Source organism: Tyto alba, unplaced genomic scaffold, assembly GCF_018691265.1.
Source record: "Tyto alba isolate M040663 unplaced genomic scaffold, T.alba_DEE_v4.0 Super-Scaffold_5, whole genome shotgun sequence".
NCBI lineage: Eukaryota > Metazoa > Chordata > Aves > Strigiformes > Tytonidae > Tyto > Tyto alba.
Genome location: NW_024881326.1, coordinates 12,523,636 through 12,530,997, shown reverse-complemented (window position 1 = coordinate 12,530,997; position 7,362 = coordinate 12,523,636).

Below are 7,362 nucleotides of genomic sequence, written 5' to 3'. Positions count from 1 at the left end.
GTGTTCTTTGTCTAATTTAAGATATTCACATGCCCCTTGTTCTTTAACTAACATCAAGTCTAAGACTAGCCTATTTTTAAAGTCATTTTAGTATTAGCTTGGACCTGTTTATTAATAATTTGGAATCCTTTTTGAGTGTATCTTGACAAAGTTTCTACTTGCCAAGTCAAATTTTCTATCATACTCAATTTTCTAAAGCTGTTAGTCCTGGTAATAGGAAACTTTGGAATCCATAATCAAGTTGTACTGCTGTGAAAGGCTCTGTTCAAATATCAAGGTCTTTTTCTGTTTCAGTATCTCTTTTAATTCATCCCCAATAATGGGCTGTGATTGGACTCTTTTTCCATGTTGGACAGAGGGTCAATAATCCTCAAGTTACTTGTCTAGTTACTGTACTAAGCCATAGTTGGGTAGTCCAGTATCCATCCGATGTGACGCATGTCATATAACTTGGGGACAGAATTTCTTGTCTACAGTCTGCATTTGAGAAATTTTGTTTCTTGCAATATTCCATCATCATCAACATAGAATGTAAGATCAATATTTTACTATGATTTATAAGACATTGGGGCACTTCCAATTGGCTCTGCTAATGTTATAAATAGGCTTCATGCCCCAATTGGAGCACCAATATATGTTTCCTATATACTTCTAATACTCTTCTAAAGGTCTGGTCCAAGTTTTGAGTTTTTTCCTAAGATTAGTACATTCCAGAGCAGTGGTCCCATTAGCTACTGCATTATTGGTAACAGTCTCAATAATCCTGCAGCCTGTCTGCCAGAGGCTGCTAAAGCTATCTGCAAAAAGTGGGTGTTTAAGGGTTGTGATCCTATGGGACATTGTTCCTCTGAACCCCTCCCAAATACTGTGCTATTATCTGCTGATCTCCAAGGAGTAGCATATTGTAAAACATGGCTACCTCTCTGTGTACACTTACTCTCTTTATCTAAATATTAGGAAGCGTTAGCACGTTTAAAGGCCTCTGTGATGTTATCATATTCCTCTAATAAAGATGAATTTATCAGTGTAATACCCCATGGGATATGCTGACTGGCTGAATGAGGAACTGGGATACATGCTGTAACACTGGTAAGATTACACACTCTACCAAACCCTTGTATTAAAGTTAGAATTAAGTTTTCATCTAAGTCTGCGTTGGCCTCTCCATCTGTATCAACTTCTGCACTTCTTGACATTATCGCAAGAGTATAACCCAGAACATCATGATTCCTGAATTAATTTTAAGCATAAAGGTTCTTCTTGTTTGACAGTCCATTCTGGTGATATGGCTGGCTTGATCCTGCTGTGATGTATCCACAGAGTGACTCCTTCGAGCTTGACAGCTGTGTAGGTGGTGAGTAAAATCTGGAAAGGTGCTTTCCACTTCTCCTTCCACGGTTTGTCTGACCACATCCTCAGATACACCCAGTCTCTGGGTTGGTATTGATGCACAGGCACGTGTATGCTATTGTATATGATATCAAAAGGACTAACCTTTTCTTTAGTTCTAGGCTGGATATGTCTTCGTAGCAAAGCTAAGGGTAAAGCATTTGGCCACTTTACCTGAGCCTCATGGCAAATTTTACTTACCTATCTTTTTAGGCTTTGATTCATTCTTTCTACTTTCCCACTTGACTGAGGTCTCCATGGGGTATGGAGATCCCATTTTACTCCTAATGCTTTAGCTAAACTTTGAACGGCTTCTGCTATATAGTGTGGATCCCCTATCTGAAGATAGTCCTATAGGTACCCCAAATCTCCATATTATTTCCTTAACTAACACTTTCGCTACTTCTTCTGCCTTGTTGGTGTGACAAGCTTCTGGCCAGCCTGAAAAAGTATCTATAATTACTAAGAAATACTGGTATCCATTTTGCCATGGTAATTTGGAAGTCTATTGGCCAATAGTCTCCTGGTCTGTTTCCTCTCTTTATCAGCCCTGGTAAAGGTCTTCGGGGTAAGTGAGGATAATTCAAGCATAACTCTAATTTCTTCACTATGTTTTTGGCTACCCCAGTCATTTGTACACTTAGCACTTGTGTTTTCAATGCCTCCACCATTGTCTCAATTCCCCAGTGAGTTTCTTGGTGTTGTCTGTTAGCCAATTCACATATAATTTCCTGTGTAACTATTACTTGATGTGAAGGACTCACCTACCACTCCTCTTGTTTTTTATTTGCCTTCAGTAGATTAGCCAATTGGTTGTCTTCTAGTGTATACTGTGGTCTCTTAGGTCCCAACCTCTGGACCTTTTTCAGCAAAACTAGCAATAATGACTTTCAGCTGCTGCTTTCACAGCTTTATCTGCCATATGGCTTCCTGTATGCACTGGACTATTTCCAAATTGATGCACCTTACAATGCATGATTGGTACTAGTCTAAGTAGATGAATTGCTTGTAATAATTATTGGATCATTGGCCTGTATTTGACTGGGGATCCTTGAGATGTTAAGAGTCCCCTTTCTTTCCAAATGGCCCCATGAGCATGGACTACCCCTGAGGCAAACTTTGAATCTGTCCATATATTAACAGTTTTTTCCTTTGACAGTTCTAATGCTCTTAATAAGGCTATGAGCTCTGCTTTCTGAGCCAAACTGTTAGATGACAGAGCTTTGGCGTCAGTTACTTCCTTAATGGTTACCACTGCATATCCTGCTTTCTGCATTCCATCCCGTATAAAGCTGCTACCACCTACAAATGGGTCCCAGTCTGCATTTTCCATTCACATGTCTTTCAAGTCTGCTCTGCTGCAATATATCTGCTCCATCATTTGTGAACAGTCATGAGTTAATTCCTCTCCACCAAGATCAGCAGTTAGGAAGGTCGCTGGATTCAGGATTGTGGTTACTTTCAGCTCCACAACTTCCTATTGCAAAAGAATAGCTTGATATTTTAGCATCTGGCTTGGTGACAACCAGTGTCCTCCTTTTTGTTCTAGAACTGCTGTAACTGCATGGTGCACAAATACAGTTAGCTTTTTCCTGAGCGTCAATTTTTGGGCCTCTTGGATCAGTAGTCCTGTAGCTACCACTGCTCGGAGACATGCTGGCCATCCTTTGCTGATACTGTCTAATTGTTTTGAAAAGTACCCCATGGGTCTTCTCCATGATCCCAGTCTCTGGGTGAACACTCCTAAGGCAATATGCAGTCTCTCATGTACAACTAGTTCAAATGTTTTTTCTAAATTTCAAAGCCTAGAGTTGAAGCACTCATTAAGGCCTGTTTCAATTTGGTAAATGCACCTCTGCACTCCCGAGTCCAAACAAGGTTTCCTTCCCCTTGTACAGCTTCACATAGGGGTTTGGCAGTGAGTCCAGAATTCGTTATCCATAGACGACACCATCTGGACATTCTGAGAAATGCTCTAAACTCTTGGGTTCTGAGATTTGACAAATTGCCTCTTTTCTTTCAGTTCCAAGACTACGTTGGCCCTGGGAAATTGTGAACCACAAATATATTACTTCCTGCTGGGCAATCTGTGCATCCAAAGCTTTATTTTCAGCAATATGGAATATTTTCCCTTTTTCAAAAGTAATTTATATATTCAATTTACTTAATATATCCTGTCCTAATAGTGATACAGGACAATCTGGTATATAGAGAAATTGATTGATTAACACCCTTTTCCCAATTCCAATCTTCAAAGACTGGAAATATGACTGATTTTCTTTCTGCCCTGCGGCACTGATAATTGACATGCTCTGATTACTAACATTACCCTTGCATGTATTCAATACTGAGTAAGTAGCCTCCGCATCTACTAAAAATTTTACGTTCTCATTCCCCAATCTTACTATAACGAGGGGTTCTGTTGGGGAGGGTTCCGATTCTTCCCCTGGTCTTCCTCAGTCTGAATCTAACATCATCATGTTAGCAGCCTGCCTCAGCATTTCCTCTGGGCCCTGCTTGCTTAGTTGTGGACATTCCGTTTTCCAGTGTCCTTTCTCCTTGCAGAAAGCACACTGATCCTTTCCTAATGGTATTCCGGCCCTTTGTGCTCCACCAGAAAACCTTCTTCCCCTCAGGCCCCAACAGCCCTGCCTTCTGACCCTACCATTTTCCTGGGCTATAGCTGATGCCAGTATCTTACTACCTTTAAGTTTTTTTTTTTTTTTTTTTTTTTTTTTCTTCTTCCACCTTTTCTCTATTGTTATATGCACTCCAAGAATTTTCTAATATTCTATCCAATGAGCAGGCATCTGCTCCCTCTAACTCCTGTAATTTCCATGTCTGCACTAGATTGTCCCATAAAAATGTGGACCAAGACAGCATGCACCTCAATTTCTGCATTTGAATCAATGTATTTCCTAGCAGCTTCCATTAGTCCTTCATAGAAAGAAGAGGGATCCTTGTTCTTTCCTTGGATGACCTGATACAATTTATACCAATTCTTTGACTTTGGAATAGCATTCTGAACACCATGTGAAATCAGTTGTTGGTATTTAGCTAATAATAACCTTTGAGCAGGGATGTTGGGATCCAAATTAGGGTTCTTGGGAGGAAAATGATCCCCTATCCGTCCTGCCTGTGCAGTTTGAACACGGACTTGTTCTGCCCCCTCTTTAGCCCTGGCCATAATAATTCTCTCCTCGTAAGACACTAAGTTGTTTAAGATAACTTGTAGATCTTTTCAATCTGGATCATGATTTTCAAATATAGTTTCCATAACTTTTTTACCCGCTTGGGGTCCCCCCTAAATAGGCCTGTCATCTGCTTCCAAGCCTTTAAATCTGACATCAAAAATGGCACTTTTACCCAAACTGGTCCATCCGGTCCCACCGCTTGCCTGAGAGGGGCTTATATATTCTGAGTATTTCCCCACCTACTCTTACCCACCATCAGACTGAAATCTTCCTCCTCATCGGAACTATCCAAATCACTATTCTTTTGTTCCCTTTGCCTTCCATTTACCCCCCCTTTCGCCCTGTGCTGCCATATCCTGCTCATTTCTCCTTGCCCCATTTCCCCTTCTTGGTCCGACCAACATCTCAGCGTCCTCCTCTTCTTCCCATTTCTTTGTTGCATCACTTGCTGATGCTACATACCGAACAATACTTAGGCAATTTCTTATTTTCTGCCTCTAGTGCTAATATACCACTTTCACTTGCAATCAAGACACACTCCTTATGTATATCATAATAATCCCATAATGCAAAGAACAAATTCACATATGACATTTCATCCTATCTTCCTTCGTGTTTACAAAACAACATTAATTGCAACACTGTATTATAGTTTACACTTCTGTTCTTAGCCCATTTCTCCTGATCATCTGATCTATACAAGGGCCACCAATGATTACAATATTTTATCAACTTCTTATGAGTGAGGGGGTCGCCCCCAAACTTGCTCCAATCTTTTAATAGACAACCCAAGGGAGAACATTTAAGAATTCCCCCTTCAATAGACTGTCCAGCTCCCATTTTACAAAGTTTCAAAATTACTACAAATACCCAAACAAAATTTGGACTCTGGATGTCCCCGTAGTAGTGTACGGATTACACAATTGTGCACTACAAGTTCCAATACTGATACCAGTAGCTCAACAATGCATACTTAATTCAGATACGACTTACTTGTAAGCAACCAATACTTATGACCAATGTCGTTAATCTCCCAGATAGCTGTCTCGGAAATTCACCCCACCAGGGAATCGGAAGGCCTCCCCCAAAATACTCTGGTGTGCACTGGAGTCCTCAAGATTTCTCTGGTCTGTCGAGACTCCTGAGAGCTTGGTTCCCATCTGGGTCACCAAATTCTGTTACTGAAAATTGTAACCAAGAAAACTCTCCAAAGCAAATGATGGTTTAGAAAGCCGACATTGGCTTATTGCAGCGCTGGGTGCATGGGGGAGTTCTCTGCCTAACATGCACACCGAGGGACTAAGGCACACTCATTATATACATTTAAAAAATGAATATTCATGTAATTTCTGAGAAGTACCCAATTATTTCCAGGAAATCTAGTGCATATACTAAAACATTGCAAAACTGCCTCCACGCAAGCGTACTGAATTGGGGAAGGGTCTCTGGTGGCTGTTTTGAGGTATGGACCCTAACTCAGTTTGCACATTTATGGTCACAATTCACAGTTTGGATTGCTCTTTGGCACGCAGACTTGCTTATCTTGTCTGCATAAAGTTTACACAAAGGGGGCCTGTTCTCTGTATACTTGTATAATTGTTTAAGTCTTTGGTATCACTGTCACCAGAGCTTGAACCCCTGTGTATCTCAAATCTTACAGAGTGTTGTAAGAAGCGTGTGTTACCTCTGAGTTTGTTCTTCTTGATGTTTGTCTGTTTTCAGTTTTTCCTTATTTTCTTAATTATTCATGAAAATAAACTTTTTGAAATTTAGAGAAAAATGTTGGACAGACATAAATTCCTTTTTTGAGAGACATATCTGAAAATATTTCTCTTATGCTCAAACACTGCGCAGAACGGGTAGAATCATGTCAGGGGAATTTCAGCAAAAGACAAGATGATGCAGAATGGAAGCCATCTGAACACTACTTGACCAGATATTAATAACCACAGGCATTTAAAGAGATGATTGAACATTTTAATAAAATAATCTCAAATTTGTGCTTCAGTACAATGCGGCAGCAAGAAAATATATTAAAACACCAGTAAAATATCAGTATTGTATCTCAATAAAAAATTGATGTTCATATATAGTATCTCCAGTTTTCTTAAGTTTGCCGCTGAAACAGATGTAGTCCCAAATGCATATATGCTGAAAAATCCTCCTCCTAGAGCCCCAAAGAGGAACTAATTATCCCTTATCAGTTGTGCACCCTGACCCTTGTTAGACAATCATCTTTACAGACTACCTCAAAGTCATCCCAAATCTATATAGAATTTGTTTTACTTCCCAAAAGACACTTCCATCTACCATACCCTGGCTGGAGTTATTAATCACTTTTAAATTAAAAAAACAACCCCCCCAAAAACACAAAACAAGAAAACAAACAAAGAATACCCACCAACTCAAAACCACACCATGATGTGTATACCTACAAAAAGAACTCATAACTGAATTGCTGTCAACTGTTGGGCAGCTGCCCCTCACATGTGCATCTAACTTAGCAAACTTTTGGAACTGTGCTTGTGTTGTCTTTTGTAATGTTCTTCACCAAGACCTCGACAGATTCCACAATACATGTAAAATATTCCACCTAGCAAACCTTATCCCTGCAAAAACTTCAGGCTGTAAGTGGATTCTGAAATACGTCCCCATCTTTTCACATTTGCAACAGTATGAATTACAGCCACAGTAGAGTTTACACGTTCTTTATTAGAAGAAGACAAGACTCTTCTGGACTCCAGCAACAAGAAGTCTGTTTATCCATACTGGGCTAATC